Source organism: Lissotriton helveticus, chromosome 6 (assembly GCF_964261635.1).
Source record: "Lissotriton helveticus chromosome 6, aLisHel1.1, whole genome shotgun sequence".
In the NCBI taxonomy this organism is placed as follows: Eukaryota; Metazoa; Chordata; class Amphibia; order Caudata; family Salamandridae; genus Lissotriton; species Lissotriton helveticus.
Genome location: NC_136067.1, coordinates 1,686,749,991 through 1,686,768,797, shown reverse-complemented (window position 1 = coordinate 1,686,768,797; position 18,807 = coordinate 1,686,749,991).

The following is an 18,807-nucleotide window of genomic DNA, read 5'->3' as shown; positions in this document are numbered from 1 at the left end:
TTAAGGAATATAAACTCTGTTTTAATTTTGCTGTGGACTTTTTTAGGGCTCTCCTAGCAGTGTTTGCGCTGTCTCTTTGAGACATGCTAATTTCATGATATGGGCAGTAAGCAATACCCATCTTTCTAATTGGCTCCTTTTACTGCCCTTTGTAAATGGCTGCTTTTCATTGGTTAATATGGTCACTAGTCCTTCCTTTTTTACTTTTGTAACCTCCCATGAGGACTGACCCTCTTACATGTGGTGTTACTCGCCATGTCATCTATTAGTGTCTGAGCACTATATATTTTAGTTTAACGATTGCTCCCCATCCTTGGCTACAACAAAAAAAACTTGCAGCATGCTGTGCTTTAAATATTATATTACAATGCGCCACACTGCGCTTCAGATTTAACAGGGAGGGCGCACGCCTTTCTTTTGTGCTGCGCTGATCACCTATATCAACTTTGCCAACATTCTTTTTTGGGGCTTTTCTAGTCCTCTGGGTTGAGAGGAGCGAGAGAACAATTACATAAATGGATGGGAGCAGTGCCGCCGGTCCGAGTTCCTTCTAATTAAAGCAGGAGGCTTTAACTCCCCTATACAGGCAGGGCAGCCAGCCCTTGTTGAAAATGAGGTGGGCTTGCCTTTTACTGCTTAATTCAGAGCAGCTGTCACTCAAACCTGATCTCATAATAAAGCTGGTGGTAGTGGGTGGTAGCAGACAGTGTCATTCTTTCTTGTGAACATCTGCGGCCCGCGTCTCTGCATGGTTTTTCTCAAAGCAGCATGTCACACTCGTCCCCATGACTCTAAAGTTCTTAAATTTAATGTAAAGCTCAGAGCCTGTGCCTCTTGGTCAGCAGCTCAGCTCCACAGCCTCCCTCACCTCTGCTGGGCTTCTATTCTCAGGTTTGAAGTAAGCCTATCCAGTGCTGGCATAGTCAGACTAAAAACAATCATTTGCAATGTAATAGGTCTCACATTACTGAACGTTTGAGCTATTGGCATTGCAAGTAATAATGTTTGTTATATACGTTTTTATTTGTTTAAAATTATTCTAGCTGTAGCATAAGTAAAGGTGCAGTACCTTAGATGGCTAATATAGGTCTCTTTACAGCTCCACAGGGACACCTAGTAACAGCTGTAGTAGTGCATCCTTTTGTTGCTTTGTTTATTTTATTTTATTAATTATGGTACTGCTTTGTATTTTTAAACAAACAAATTAAAAGCAAACATTATCATTTGCAATGCCAATAGATCAAACTTTCAGTATTGCAAGACCTATTGCATTGCAAATGCTTGTTTTGCATTCTTGAAGGTTTTGTACCTGTGTTTTTAGTCAGTGGATCTTTATGGTAAAGGTCGGATAGGTGCAGCATCTCCAGTCAGGTAAGAACATTATTCTTTGCATTATATACTCTTGAGTGAGTATGTTTATTGAAAGGGAGGTTTGTAACTATTGGACATGTCCATCTTTGTTTGTATTTGTATGCTTTTGCTATTGTAATACTTAGATTTCCGCAGAGTACGCTCATCCAGAAGACTTATTTTTTTAAGCATAAATAGTGACATCTTTATTTTTCACTACCTTGGATTCTTTCATCAAGTGGACATTTGTTATGGTGGATCTTACATGATGGGCAACTTTGGATGAAGGGGAGTTTTGTGTTAATTACTTATCATAATGTCCTCGCTATATCTTATATAATTTTTAACCATATAAAATGGACATTTTTTTTAAATATAGAATATATATATATTTTTTAAGGTTTGCACTTCTAACATGGATTTCTATGGTTTAATTTCTTCTCACTGTGGGAAAACAAAAGATAATTCCTTTGTAAACTGTAGATTTTTTGGGAATTTGTAGTTGAAGTGCCTTAGAGTGTTGGTGAGGGATTTAAAATTTTACCAACCCCTGAAGAGAGAAAACCACTCCAGGTAGGATGCAATTTTTATTTTAAAGTAAAGATTTTTTTCAGCTTCATTAGATGTTAAAATTAGTGTTTTTGCATTTTGTATAGGGAATAAATAATTACAAGTTTTACAATGTTGTGTTGTTTGTCTAGACAGAAGAGTAATGTTATTTTATTTTTTAATAGTTATATTTTGTTAGGAGTAAATGTAAATGTCATGGTACTTACAGAGCGCACTGTCACCAGACGGTCACCTTGCGGTGTCGCCTATTCGGCTTCCTGGCGCTGATACCCATACCGCTGTGGAACACCTCCTGGCTCTCCCTGTGAAGTGTCCACTCCTGGGCACCCCCAGGGTGAAGCCAGGAATCCTTAGCGCTGTTGGGGCCGGTGTGGAGGCTAAGCAAGCTATTGCCCAGAGTTGCAGCGTGTGGCCCATGATAAGAATAGGCACTGAGGTGAGAATTAACAGGTCCGAGGAAATTGAGCCCGAGACCCCACCGAGGCGGGAATCGAACCTGGTCCCTGGTCAGAACACTGCATCAGGGTCTGCCGCTCTAACCATTGAGCCACACTCCTCCACCTCCTAGTAATGAAATATGTACCAGGTACTCTGTTCCCATAAATATTAAAAGTTGTTGAACTTTTGAAAGAAGTCTCTCATTAGCTCTTTTTAGTAACTCTGTTTGTCTCATTTCATGGAAATGTTGCATCTTTATCAACATTTCCAGGAGATAAAAAGAGTTAGGATTCCATTTCCCTAAAGAATTGTTGAAGGAGTTATGCTAATACTCTTTGGCATTGTTAGTTTTGCACCTCCCTGCAAACAGATTGAATAACAGTTCCACCAATATTCTGTGGCCTGAACTGTTTAGATTGCCAATCTATTAGTATTTGAAATAATTAAGTAGATGTGTCAATTGTTTTTATTTTGGGAAACATAGTCGTATTGAATTATTGCTGCATAGAATTCATCTACATGTTCAGGAAGTACAAAACATAATGCTGTTAGTTTTTTCAACTTAAATTGTAGGAAGCTGTCAGACATATTATCCTGTGCTAAGGACGCATTTTGTATTTCTTTCCAAAATGCCTGAGAAGAAAGTGAAAAAAGTCCTGTAATTTGTGTATCAGAATAGTTTTTTTATTGTTATGATCATTGATAATTCAAAACCAATTTTTTATTTTCTATTTTTTTTTCTCCATTTATTACTTCTACAAATTCAGTATATGTAGATGAATATTTGTCTGACACCAAAGCATAAATTAGAAGTATGGTAGTGTTATTTATATACTATGAATAATGTAAATCTGTTTGATTGCCTTGGTGTTAAATACAGGCATGGCTACATCCATCCACTCACCAAACGTCACAGCGATTTCATGGAAAACCAGCTTAAGCCGTTAGGGACTTCCCCTTGCTTGAATATTGATTTCCCCAATTAGTTTTACAATGAACATCTAGTCCCTTGGGGTTGATTTATGACGTTCATGTGCCCGACTTTACGTCAACTATGGCATTCCTAAACACCTTCAAGGTATAAATATACCTTCACTTGCTATAGCAAGATACGGTGGTTCGGAGCAGTTCGAAGTCCTACTTGCCCGACGCAGCTCGCTACAGCAAGTGCCGAAGGAAGCCGACTCTCCAGCTGACACACTGATCAGAAAGCTGCCCTCCTCTGCTGAGAGAATCCAGCTCCAGTGTTTCTGACTCCCCTTGCGGGGTGTTGGGAAATCGAGTCCCGAGACAGAGATACCAGACCTCCTTCATTTCAAAGGTATGGAGCTGATAAGAACCTAGAGAAACCTTTGGTAGATTCTTGGCAAGAACTAAAACTTATGCTAAACAATACTTATTTCTTCCCTGCTACTAGACCTAGGTTAGGTACATTGGGGTAGGCGTATTTAGAAGCATCAGTTGAGTAGTTTAGTCTATGTTATTTATGTATGTATTTTTATGTGTTAAGAAACCATACAATGCTATTACAGTATTATTATTTCACTATTCTCACTGTAAGCATTATACTTTGCATTCTGCCTAACAATTGTAGCAGTTCACTTCTCTTGCATGAGAAAGAGGACTGTTCAATAAACCTTTTTATTGGAAACGCCCGTCTCACTATTTCTCTGCAACTCTGTAGAAACGAAGCATGCACGATTGACTGAGTGAACTAGTTATCTATTGTTTCCACGACTCTGAGAGATATATTCTTATTCTTGGGAAACAAAGTTGTCATGTTTATGCGGTTGTCATAAACTAATCCCTTCTTATGTATTCGAGAAAGTTTCTAGTGACTTCTGAGTTAGCTGGCACACTCACTATTACGTTTAGTATATTCGATAGAGACCTATTGACTTTAGTCGTACGTCAAATCTATAGGATATATTATTCCAATGTGCAGAGCCTATTGGGAATGTAGGAACTACACTACATGACGCCCTATATTTGGTAAGGCACTAAAACGCTAGATACTAAAGTAACTCAGTCGTGCTTTTCTCAGAGACCCCTTTTTCCGTAATACTCCAATAGACATCTGGAGTGGGTAAAGGGATAATATCCGCCATAGCTGAGTAGGACAAAAAATCCTATGTATTAGTTTTTGGTTTGTTCAACGTTGAAGGATAACATATTGTGTACCTTATCTTTGTTCCCTTGAAATTTGCTCTGCAAACTTTCAGTCAACAAAATGTCGAATAATGGCAACAACACCAAGGTCGGTGGAGCTACAGGCGATGACGTCGTTTAAGCTTTAAACTTTTCAGGTTTCCAAGAAACCGACGAGGATGCTGTATGCATTCCTGTAAATTTAAGGAGAGCCATCACTATAAAACTTATAAAAAATGGCCTAACATCAAGAGGTGTTAGGGCAGTTTTTATGATAGAGGCACATGAATATCACCAGACAGAAGTATTCTATTCATGGATAGTCTTTCCTGAAGCAAATCCAGTAACACAAGTGTTTCAATTCTACAAAGGATATGAACCACCAACAGGATACATTCCTTTCGAGGATATTGAAATTCCACTAACTTACCAGGACCATGCGCTCTGGTTTAAAGGCGCCCTTAAACATATAAATCACATTACCAGGCTTGGTCCACTAGGTAGACCAGGAGCAACATGGCCGGTTTTAGGCAGCTATACTCCACATTCTGAAATTGGAGAAATGACAGATGTGGAACTACGAGTTCAACTAAAAGAGCTAATCAAAATCTATAGTCAATTGGTTCAATGTGTCATGCAGACTCTTACAGTCCAACCAGCAATACTGATTCCACAACATCCCCCCCCACCAGGGGAACACAAATAAAATTACACCACAGACTTTACATTCAGTTGTTGGTAAATTACCCGCAAAGCGGGAACAAATTCCATTCTGGAGAGCTCAACAAATTACTTAAATCGAGGCAGTATTTCCTAATACTACCCCTCATGAGAAACACAGAATTCTAACAATCTGTTTACCAATGGGGGCCGCACCACACCTGGAGGACTGCGACATTTGGGGTACAGTCTTGGCTGCAATCTACACCAAAACACATGGTGTTCCGTCTAAGGCGGTAATACCAGACATACTGAAACAGATTCAAAATGAATACGGGGCAGAGCCTGCTTTAAATCTAGGTATGAAATTACTGAAAGATATCAAACAGGTCTCAACAATAATATTAGCTAATATTAAAGGTGAAGCAGCATCCGTGGCGATCGGCCAAAAGTTAAGGGAATTTGATGTAACTAAGCAACCACAAGAACTCGCCAGAATAATTGAAAAATCCTACAAAGAATTAGGCAGAGACAGCTTAGGTGGGAAACCATTTAAACCCCAACTGTCAGAAAGTCCTGAAAAGGTCTTTAATAAAAACACTCCTATTCCTCCGAAAAAGAAGTGAGAGAACACTAAACAAACTTTTAAAGATAAGTGTTCTCAATCCTGGGGCAGGTCTCCTCAAAAGGAGCCCTCTGAAAGGAGGTATAACATTAGGAATAGGGATAATGTGAGAAAACTTGATAGATATCAAGATACTGAGACACGTTCCTCTCGTACCTTTCAGACTTCGTCACAGAAATCTTAAAGAAGAGGACGGTCAGAACACAAGGAAGAACATGTGAAGTCCAAAGACGATCAACACGTTCAGAAAAACAGGAAACCTCAATTCACCAAAAAGAAAGTAGCAGGTCTGAAAATCAGACATGCCGAGGATCTTGAGGGCACAACTCAAGAACAGGGAATGGGCTCAGACAATGTTGGACAGCACAGCAGAAGTCACCATAGCTCGAAAGAACTTGAAGGATCACCTGGAGACAGTGGACTTGAATTAATTCATTCAAGTTGAAACTGCAGATACCAGGGTTAGTTGTCCACATAAGTTATATGAACTAACACTCCGGATGGAGGGGGACATACCAAGAAAAGTGAGAGCACTCTTTTGGGAGCGGCTTTCTAAGGTTTATGACATTCTTCTAGCTAAAAAAGACTGGCCACCACAATTTGTCAGGGAGTGCCCACATGGCGAAGACATCCTTATGACAGCTTTCTCCAACCACATTCCAATTCATTTAAAATATACCTATGCCAGGAAATGGGAAGTGGCCCAAGCTCCTGCCTTATACAAACATTTTGTAGGATGGGATGAGGATTCTCCTCACCATAAAATCCAGTTACAAAATCAACCAACTGCACAAAGGCAGTACCCAGCTAAGCAAGAAGCTAAAAAACAGGTCAGGGAGATATTAGATTAACTTGAATATCAGGGGGTGATTGAAACATGCACCTCATCCATGAACAATCCTTTGTTTCCTGTTTCCAAACAAGACAATACATATCGTCTAGTTTTGGATTACAGACATCTAAACTCTTGTTGCAAAACGTTTGCAGTACAAAATGCACATAGTGAGGCACTAATGAATAACATTGTGCGTAAAAAATATAAACACACATTAGATATTTCTAACAGGTTCTTCTGTAAAAACATTGCACCATAAAGTAGATATTTATCAATTATGGGGACACAGGGTCAAATCTGTCATCTCCCACAGGGATTCAAGAATAGTCCTGGGTTATTTTCAGCTAGAGTAACAGAGTTACTGCAAACCTATGATGATGAGGCATTATCATATGTCAATGACATCTATCTAACAGACGATGACTTGGATAGGCACTTGAACAGGGTGAACACCATCAAACTTGGCTTCGCCTCTGAAGGGTACAAATTCAATTTAAAGAAATCGAGAATTGCCCACCTCAACGTCCTATTTCTAGGATATTAGTTATCGAGTGAAGGCAAAAGTCTGGCAGCAAACTTTCTATAGAAACGTGCGCTGCTCCAACCTCCAAATACGCTGAAAAACCTACAGTCGATTCTATGTTTCCTGAATTTCGGACGAACATGCATTCTAAACTACGCAGAAAGTTATTTGGACTCAAAAACACACAGAAATTTTGCGTTGATTGCGAACAGACATGTTAACAACAAAACATTTACAAACACGCGGAAACGTGGATTCATGTACTCGACTTTTAATGAAGGTGAAAAAGTACCAATAGCATACAAATCACACTTCTACATACAAGCAGAAATTAAATTTACTTCAACAGAAAAAATTCTGGCAGTGGTTCAAATTGCAGTAGCAAAAGAGAGAGCCCTCGCACAGGGTAAACGGATTATGGTCATTTCACCTGTACCTGCCTTAGAGACAGTGACAAAAGCGAGCATTCCAAATGCTAAAGCTTTACATCCGAGATGGATACAATGGGTTAATTCTCTTGCTGCAACAGAAGATGTATACGTTTTTGACCCATATTTGAAAACACAAGCATTTCTACAATACGGACAAGAATGTCCTCTGCCTACTGAAATTCTGCCTCTAGAGCAGTATAAATGTATACTTTATACTGAAGAATCAGCTCAACCCGCTACAGAGGGTAAACAAGCTTATAGTGCTGCGTACGCAATCGTTAAAGGTCGTTGGCACGATGGTAAATTCCGACCAATGGTCACTAAAACTTAATCTCTAGGAGATTGTACAGCTAAGCGAGCTGAACTACAAGCATTCAAGATGGCGCTTGAAAATAAGGACCGCAAATTTTCCACACTCATAGTGTGCGATTCGTTTTATTGTGTTCAATCTTATAATGAATAATTGCAAAACTGGATTCAAAACAGTTACAAAGATGCAAAAGGTGGCACAATCAAGCATAAACTGCTTTGGGAACAAGTAGATCAGTTAAGACAAGGACTACAAAACGCTGACGTAATACATACACTGAGTCATCAACGTGATGGCGTTCACGTTTCAGGGAATTCATTGGCTGATGAAGCCGCGAAGGCAGCTATGCAAATGGCTTCCGTAGCTGCAACCACTCATTCAAAACGAAAATAGACAGTGAAATAATGCTAACTGTCAATGCTACAAGTAAAGACAGTGGCAAAACATTACCAAACGGTTTTCCATTCAAATACTTGTACATAACTGATGCAACAATGTTCCGTTTGATCGAATCCCTGGAGTGGGGGATAGAGTAATTCCAAACATGGAACATAGATTAGGACTAATCTTAGCAGCACATGAAGGGCTCGCCTCTGCACACGCAGGTGTTTCCGCTACAGTGTCATTATTAAAACAGAGATGCTGGTGGCCACGCATGAGGAAACAGACCAGAAACTATGTTTTGGAATGTGAAATTGCCAAAAGATGAAAGTATCTACTGTGAAACGTCCTGTGCAGACGCCCCTGTTAATTTCAGATAAACCATTAGCTTGCGTTTACCTGGACCACTGCGGTCCCTTACAGAGGGATGGTAACTCTAAATATATCATGGTCGCAGTGGATTCGTGTTCAAGATTCATTTGGAATCTTTATCGGCACATACGCAGTCGGCACGCTACATTCTGACCAGGGTCCTGCGTTTAGCTCTCGAGCTTACAAGGAGGCAATGGCCAAATTGGGCATTGCATTGCGCTACTCTAGTCCATTCCATCCTGAGGAAAATTCGGTAGTGGAGAGAAAAAAAGGGGACATAAAGCAGTCTATAACAGCTAGGGTATTAGGCTCGGGTGACGGGTGGGTCAAACATCTAATTTTACAGGACTTAAATGAACTAAGAACGAAACAAAGTAACGTGTTCCTGAAGCCAACAACCACTGAAGAGAAACCGACCGTCCCAGCAAGGCCTGTCTGGATTCCAAAGACTGGGGATCTAGTCAGAGAAAAGATCGTGGACAAGAAGGAATTTGGGCCTACTTACAGACAACCAGTACCTGTCCTAGCCTTCCACGGATCAAGAACAGTATTACTGCCACCCCTTGATGGTAAAAAGGAGAACAGGTTTGTGTCCATCGACCTGGTCAAACCACATCATGTGGCCGATCAGAAGCAGTAGGCCAAGTGGACTCCGCCAATGTTGCAGACACCCTAATCTGGCTACTATCCAAGAGGTTCAAACTGAGAGACTCATCACCCTTTGAGGAATCTGCAGTGCGAAAAGAAGGATTATGCAATAAAGCTATGGAACTTGCACCTCTTGAAACCCAAATAACAGTTTGTCAAGAAACACCTGTCTGCAATGAAGTAACAAGTAATCAAGTGGTTACAGCGATTTCAACGAATGCTGATGCAATCCCTACAATTGACAGAACTGCCTCTGGCTATTTCATTAACTTTGATACGTTTTCCGAGGATCCCAGCGAACCTGAAACGACGCCAGTGAAAAGAACTTTGAAAGAACAAGCAATAGACCTTTTTCAACACCTGGAAAAAACTCATCTGGTTTCACCATGGATTGAATTTTGGATTGTGTTGGGTGTGCTTTTTCTTCTACTTTGGTTGACTCGGATAATAACTTTGGGAATGCTGATAAATGGAAGATATGTTAAAAAGGACACAGCAAGTAAGAACATCAACTTACTACTCAAGCCACACAAATCATCTCATCATTAACAAAGAGACTTGTGATCAGTGAACATCACAGCCGTTCCTATTCCTGGTGGAATAGCTTGGGACAGAACTGATTATGACATTTTTGGCCCATCGGAGCTGTTGAAGATTCTACACCAGTTCAAGATTTCCTTGAATTACTTTGTTCATCTAGTACCTTTTCGGATGATTGGGACTTCAAGACTGTTAATAATATGATGTCAGACTTAGAAATGTCTGCAAAGTTTACAAATCATGAATACTTAGAAGGTTCATCAGATTATGAACAAATGTATTGTTATAATCACTATAGTCATCATTTCTGGCACAAATCTGCAAATCCTAGAAATGTACTGATGTATAACCAATGGGAACATTGTCCTACGCCACCAAAGGGTAGCTCAAAAACATTTTTGGGAAAATGTCTATACTTTTAGGGTTTTAATGTTTCAAATCCAGAATCATTGTACTTTAAAAATGTTAATAAGACAGGAATGAAAATATGTTGACAAATACCAAGCAAATTTATTCTGCGTCCTTTTATGCTCAGCTGTCTTCACTCGGTTTCGACTTTTGTAAATACAACACTGAGACAAAAACTGTCTGGGGCACATAAGACTGGCAAGTACAGGGATTAGAAGCCTTATTTAGAGCCTGCATCATCCCTGAGCAAATTATGTTTTTGCATGACTCTGTCCAACAGACGTCTTGTCTTGGGTTAGCCCAGATAAAAGACTTAAACAAACCGTCCATACCTGCGCCTACACAACTTAGTGATAACACTTCAGTGGGGGAGGTCGACGTACATACTATTTTGCATCACAACAGAACAGATCCAGATTGGAAAAAATGATTAATCTGGCCCACAGACACAAACAACTGTCAAGATAGAATCCTGAATAAGACACAAGGGTTCACATTCACTAGGCCAGATCCAAGATATGTTCAGAGACAGCATCCAGTAATAGTAACAACATACAATGCAGGGAAACCTTGAGTGGCTACACAAATCTACACTAAAGGATGTTAAAGATCACTTATCTTTACTTAAATATGGCGCAGATCTAAGGGACTTGTTGCAAGGACCTAATAAACAGCGTCATAAACGTTTTATATATGCCGGTATCTATGCTATCCATAATGAAGCATGGAAGATTACGCAAGCAGAGACTGCAGAACGAATACGAGAAATTGATTGTATTAACTCAGAGAAAGCTCTCTCTGTGGTTGACAATGGGTTAACAATCTGTCATCCAGGATATATTCTTTGGACAGCATAGTATCCTCTGCCATAGACATAATGGAACAGGACTTGGTCATGCTGCAACATGCGCATTGGAATAATATATAGGATATATTATTCCAATGCGCAGGGCCTATTGGGAATATAGGAACTACACTACCGTGTTGATTGCACATTGCTTGCCTATTTTTATCTGCTAATACTTCTTTTTAAATTTAGAGTATTGGGAATATCTCCTGCAAGATGCGCAGGGATGTTTTGGCTACCTCCTTTAGCACTGTACAACAGGGATCACAGGAGGTTGCTCCTAAAGCTTTAATTTGCTGGCCATGTTCTCATACTTCAAACTCTTCTCAGAGACAGAGTGGTCATGCTCACTTGTTCTCTTAATAAAATCTCCAAGAGTGACCACTCTTCCTTTGAAGCACATTGAGAAGTAGTCAACAGATCTCCAATGAGCCTTCGGTTTGGTGTCTTTGCCCTTACAGTAAAAGTACCCTAAGTGTTTCAGTAATCAATTATCTTGTTTTGCAAAGGCATATTTTGCTGATTGCATGTTTGTCCATTGTTTTAATCTTTAGTAATTACAAAACAATTAATCAATTTTGTGTTGTTTAGAATGATCTTGATTTCACGGTTTTCTTTATTTCCTATTACTTCTTAACATTTATTGCTGTTGCTTTCTTTGAATTATTTTCTTCATTTTTTTTAAAGTTCTTGTGTACACATTCTTTTTTTACCTGACAATAAATAGAAGATATTTGTTTGTTAGTTTGATTCTGTTTACATTACGTTTTCCTTTGTGCAGTTCTGTGGTGCCTGTTTAAAAAAAGAAGCTAGAGTTTGGACCTGGTTTCAGTTGGAAAAAATGCATAATTTGCATTATGGAACATTTTAAATTTCAGTTACCTTTGTTTTTTCAAACATGCTGCCTTGTCATCCTAGTTTACTGTGGCATTACACTAAGCAATGTTCTATTCTGTCTTTTGAAGTATTCTTGAAAGCGAATTATATGTGTTATTCGTTTATTCAATTTTAATACTGATTTAATGTGTTTAGTTTAGTGCCATTAATTTTAGGTAAAAAAGAATTAGTTAGATCTGTTTTTCAATAATTTAAATAACGAGAGTAATTGTTTTTCTGTGGAAAACAATTGTTATTTTTAATTTCCCAACAATTTAGTCAATACTTATCTTCGCAAGGGTTTAGATAAACGTATGCGGCCAACTGGAAAACTTCCTGCATGATCAAACAACCTCCTGGCTATTGCACATGCCAGCCATACTGGAAGCCTGCAACTATCCTCAACTCTAACGCTGTACACCCTGGAGTTCCATTGTAAAACCATACACCCCTTCAGGAAGTTGCTTGGGAGAGAGGGGATGGAGCTCTGAGAGTCAGAAGGAGTAGATACCCTGGGTGCTGTCTTCCAGAATGCCACCCTTATTCAATTTGAGCAACTCTGTGAAACCTGCCCATGGGCCATTTTCTAGCCTATCACACCTTATTGGCAGAATTACAGCATAACTGGCAAATTATCGACACTGAACCAGGCACACATCCCTTAGTACACACGCTCCACCTAATGGGTAGAGGGCATCGAGCATTAGCATACACCCCTCAAGACTTATTGCACCACATCAGACAAGATTGGGAGCAGGATATTGGTTGCACCATGTCGCAGAAAGAGCGGGACAAGATCCTTCTGTACCCACACAAAATCTCTAGCAATGCACAATGTCAAAATATTCTAAACAACATTCTGCATAGAGCTTCTAGTTACATTATGGGAGTGTGTTGTATTCAAATGTATCCGAACCGGTCGTGGGGCAAGATGGCCGCTACAGCACTGTAGCGTGAAGTCGCATCTCACTCTCTCTCCTGCCTAGAGATTATGGTGATGGTAGTCTGAATGCAGGGATGCGAATGCTCGATGGACTGACTTACTGCACTATAGCTGGTACAAGCGGCGTGGGACGGCTTAAACAAACAACTCTAGCAGCGTTACAGCAGTGGAGGAGTTTTTGGAGAAGCATAGTCAGAGTTCTTAAAATATCCAGCGAGATGTCGATGCGCAACAAACAGGATAAAGAGAAGCCACTGATCGCAACCGGAACAAATAAAGGTTCAGCAGTTCGCGATGACCCACGCTCAGGAGCAACACCAAAAGCACTTATTGGATCTAAAAAGCAGACTTCGGCTGTTAGCCTGCCCACAATGGCTATGCAACAAAGAAAAGGTGATAGAGCTGACAAGAAACCAGAGACGAGGCTCACCACGGCCGGCAACAGCAAAACACAGAAAGAAACCCCGCAGGACGCCGAGGCAAACAGAGCGCATCGTGGGCAACCCCTCTCTCAAAAAGATTTAGCCATGAGGCAACCTACCCTGTCAGAGTCCTTTGCCACAAAGGTGCCCCCGACTCCCCGGACTGCAGACGGTGGCGGGCAGCACCCTGCCGCGCCGAACGCGGAAGTCGAGAATGCCGTCCTCGAGGACGCAAGCGGTAGCATTACAGTTGCCGAGCAACCGGCAGACACGATTGGAGGAAGCACGCATCTCGCGGAGGGCGCCAGCCGCGAAGGAAACGGGAGGTCTGCATCAAAGGTGAGCGGGGAAGCAACGAGAAGTGAGGAGGCTCTGGGGGCTATGGAAAATATCGAAAGGCATAATAACACACAGATGTTGGATGCCATACTGACAGTTGAAGCGGGGATCAATATTCATAACCCTCCAAATACCAAATGGGGAAGCCTGCTAAGTATAGACTCACAGCAAGAGCAGGAACAGGGGCAAGAGAGAGCCGGGAGCAAGGGCAATAGAGGAGGATCCCCAGAGTTCTTTTCTGTTAACGAAGGGACTGACTCCACCGATATCAGTGAGCAGGAACATGAGGGGGGAAGTTCTACTGACGTTACTACTGGTTCAGCCTCAAGTAGGAGCTCTGGGGACATAAGTACGCAAAAGAGAAAGAAAGTAAGAGAAAGAAAAAATGGAGGAGGGTCTATTAGCAGTATGAACAAAAAACTGTCATGGGATTATTCAGCCACCTAGGTCCACTCCCCAGAATGTAACAATGGAGATGATGTTTGGCACGCTTAAACAGATGCAATCCGAGGCTAGGGTGGAAAGCCGGAGAGCAAGACGTGACACGAAAAAGATTCAGGCATCACTCAGAAAACTAAATAGAAAATACGAAGAGGTGGAGGAGAGGGTTACACAGGTGGAAGAGCGGACGGGGAGGATGGAAGATGAGGTAACGGACTGGCAGGCCTTCAAGAATGAACAAGGGAAGATAGTGGAAGATCTTCAATGGAAGATCGAAGATTTTGAAAACCGCCAAAGGGGGAACAATGTGAGACTCCTGGGACTTGAAGAAGGGTTGGAGGGGCAGGATCCGAGAGGGTATGTCATTAAACTTTTGAAAGGGGCCTTCCCGGAGTCCCAGTGGCAGTGGGAGACGGAAGTCAAAGAGCACATAGATATCCTCTAACTATAAAGAAAAATCGAGGGGGCCAACAGAATACATTACCTAGGGCAATGCTTGTGTTCAAAGGAAACTTCCTTGCAAGACAAGAGATCATGGATAGGGCCAGGCCAGAGTCTAGGAAAACTTACGATGGTGTTACATTCTTTGCTAGGCCTGACTTCTGTCACGTCACAGTTGAGAGAAGGTGGAAGCTAAGGCAACTGATCGCACCTTTTCAAAAACAAGGCGCGGAAGCATATCTGCTATACCCAGCAAGATTAAAGGTCATCAACAAGGGGCATACCAGGATGTTTTTTTCGGAAATTAAAGCAGGGGAATTTCTTGCAGAGCTTACTGAGCAGCATAGGGGGAGGGACAACAGAGGAAACAGCCCACCTAAAACACCATAGGTTAAGAGATATATATAGATAGACTACCAGTGTAAGTCGAATGGTTAAGATAGTAGGTAAGGGTAGGAGAGAGAGGCGACACTACAGGCTATAGAGGCTACACATAGGTCACAATTGACCTATTTGCCTGTAACGAGGGGGGGTGGGATCTCAGAGGGGGGGAGAAGGGAGGGGGGACAGGGGGGGCAGGGGGGGCTGGGGGGGGAGGAAACTTGGTTGGTAAATACAGCACATGGAAAGGAAGGATACGAACATAGGGTTTTTGGGGAGGGAGCACTGTTTGCAGGTGGCAAGGTAAGGATTGGGTGGAATAGCAGGAAGGAAAGGTACAATAAACTAGGATGGCATTAAGGATAGCCTCTATAAATATTTGTGGATTAAACGATGGAGGGAAAAGACAGAAAGTGTCTGCTATGCCAAGAATGTTGAAATTAGACATAGTATGCCTCCAAGAGACGCACATAGAGGGAAATAACAAATTTATGTTAGATCAGATGGGTTTTGAGGTACTAGCCTTTACTAGACAAGAAACTAAGACGAGGGTGGGTGGCCATATTAGCAAAAAAAGGGGTTTTTATAACGAAGAGGAAAAAAGAGGATCAGTGGGGGAGATGGGTGATGATCGAGGTAGAATCAAAGGCAGGATGTTACACTATTGTTTCGGTATATGGATCCAATGATGATGACCCGGAGGTTTTTGAATTTTTAGATCAGGAACTGTCCCTCTGGCCTGAACCCATTATTTGCTGTGGAGATTTTAATGTTAATGGTTTAATGGGATTGGGTATGACGGGTGGAGGGATGTATGGGGGGAGGAAAAAGAAAGTTTGTAAAGCGGTTTGTAATCTTGCTCGCCACAATGCATTAGTTGACGTTTGGTCCCAAACACATCCACACGGGATGGGGAGCACATATTATTTGGCACCACACAGATCGGTGGCTAGACTAGATTATTTCTGGATTTGTAATTCTTTGATAGGCGATAGCCAATTGGAGAGGCTTCCGAGGATATTATCGGACCACAACCCTCTTGTTCTAACTCTTCCGTTGGTTACCGGGGGGAAAGAAAGTCTTACAATTGGACCTTCGAAAGAGGGCTACTAAAAGATGAAAACTATGTGAAAAGAATGAGAACCTGGATTCATCAATTTTGGGAGATAAACAGAGGCTCAACCACGGCTGGCATGGTCTGGGATGCCTTTAAGGCTGGCGTCAGGGGGGAAACCCTCTGCTACACCCTACAAAGGACTAGAAACGAGAAAGAGGAAATGGCTAGAAAATTAAGGGACTTAAAGGACTTGGAAGAACAGCTAGTATTAGCCATTTCTAAGCAGGATCCTCTGGAGGATATACTCCTAAACATAGAGTTGAATAAAGTAGATGCATGCGAAAGTATAGTTAGGAGAACTGCAGCTAACTATTTAGCTAAAAGGGAGAAAAGCTATGAGTATAATGAGAGAAATGGACACCTTCTTGCAATCGGAACTAGGCAGAACTTGGCTGCAGGACAAATAAAGGAAATAAACAACGAGGCAGGTGTGGTAGTAAATAAAGTTGCAGATATACAGGAGGTCTTTAAGAACTTTTACACTAAACTATACGAACAGACATTAAACAATACAGAAGAAGAGATCAGGGAATACTTGAAAGATATAAATCATGTAGAGTTACAAAATGAGGAGAAGGGGAAATTAGAGTCCAAATTTACACTACAGGAACTACAGGGAGCGGTGAACAATCTTCCCGCTGGGAAAGCTACAGGCCCAGATCAAATACCAGAAGAGTTTTATAAAATCTTTTGGGATGTATTACGAAAGGATATGCATGAAACTCTTAGTCAGGCACAGTCAGGGAAATCAACTCCACCTTCATGGGGAGGGGCTGATATTATTGTAATATTGAAGAAAAACAAACCACCCCTAGAACCAGGTTCCTATCGCCCGATAACCCTAATGAACGCAGATGCCAAAATTTATTCTAAAACACTTGCACAAAGATTAAGTAAGATTATAGAGCACTTGGTGAGTTCAACACAGCACGGGTTTATCCCAGGGAAGGGGACCACGCAGCATACGAGGCAGATGATCACTATCATAGACGCCATGGGAGTTGCAGGAGACCCTGAAGCGGCCGTATTTCTGGATGCAGAGAAGGCCTTCGACAGGGTCTCCTGGAAATACTTATGGAAAGTAATGGATTGGTTCGGGCTGGGTAGTGGATATATTAAGGCAATCCAGGCACTGTATACAGAACCTAATGCTAGAATAAGAATCAATAAAGGATATACTGACCCAGTACAGATTAAACGTGGCACAAGGCAGGGATGCCCTGCATCTCCGCTGCTCTTTGCACTTTATATTGATCCTATTCTGCGCAGACTAGAAAATAACTGTATGATCTCCCCAGTTAGGCTACACGATATTAGTTATAAAGTATTCGCCTACGCGGATGATGTGGCCATAATTACAAACAATCCAGATATAGCTCTTCCTGAGATAGAGAGGGAAGCAGAAGGCTTCGGAGTAATCTCTGGGTATAAAATTAATAGAGAGAAAACTCAAATAGTACAGAATAGCTATATGAACTATCAAGATAATAGAGTTGCTGATGTAGCTACATACCTAGGAATAAAAGTCACTGCAGATCTAGACAATCTGGTAGAGATAAATATGAGACCATTAGTAAATAAAGTCAAGGAAAATACAGAAAGGATCCACAAACTACATATGACGTTGATGGGTCGTATAAATATGATCAAAATGACTACCTTTCCAAAATTCTTGTACTTATTTAGAGCGATCCCACTCTTCTTTGACCATCTTTGGTTTAATAAAATAGAAGCAATCCTAAACAAATTTATTTGGGCACATGGTAAAACCAGGAGAGCATACCGACACCTAACACTACCAAGAGAAAAGGGGGGGTGGGGAGCACCTGATTTTCGGTTCTATTACTGGGCCACAGCTATGCAATATTTCCAGGGACTAATTGGGGGTGGGGGTATAGAGCTAGAAGAAAGCTCACAGAGATTCACCAACGTTTATACTGCATTACTAGGAGGAGAGGCTGTAAATGGATTTTTGAATACAATTGATTTTAGTTATTTCAAACATACCAGGTTTAAAACTTTAAAAGCTGCTTATAGCATCTGGAAGGTGATACAAAAGAAAATAGGATTAGGAAGACATAATAATTATACACGGATGTACTCGAATAAATCTTTACCTGGAGATATTTTTAGGGATTGGGACAACAAAGGGATCAGAAAGATAGGGAACCTTATGAACCAACAGGGGGAAATCCTACAGTTTGTCGAGATCCAAAGTAAATTTAAGGTAACAAACAATAGTTTCTTTAAATATTTACAGATTAGAAGCTATCTGTCAAATAAACAGGGAGGAACGTTGGGTTTTGGGTCTTGTCGTATAATGGACTATATAGAGGGCAATCCTCACTGCACAATTCGATATTTATATGCAGAACTATGTACATATAAATTAGATGACAGGGAGAAATATGCCAGGAAGTGGGTGGAAAAAGTGGGCTCACAACCAGAAGATTTTCAGCTGTCTCTTGATTTGGGCCGAATGGTTCTATGTTCTGCCTCCTTAAAGTCACAGCACTACAAGACCGTCTATTCGCTCTATCATAACCCAGCCAGAATTGCACAATGGGGGGTAATACAGGAATAACATGCCCACGCTGTGATTCGGATAGTGCAGACATCATCCACATGTTCTCCCAATGTCCACAATTGTATACTCTTAAAAAAGAAATTGAGAAATTTACCGATGTTTCGCTGGGGTTTAAAATTAAGCTTACAGATGAATTATTACTGTTAGGGGTCGTAGCAGGAATTGAGGATGCTC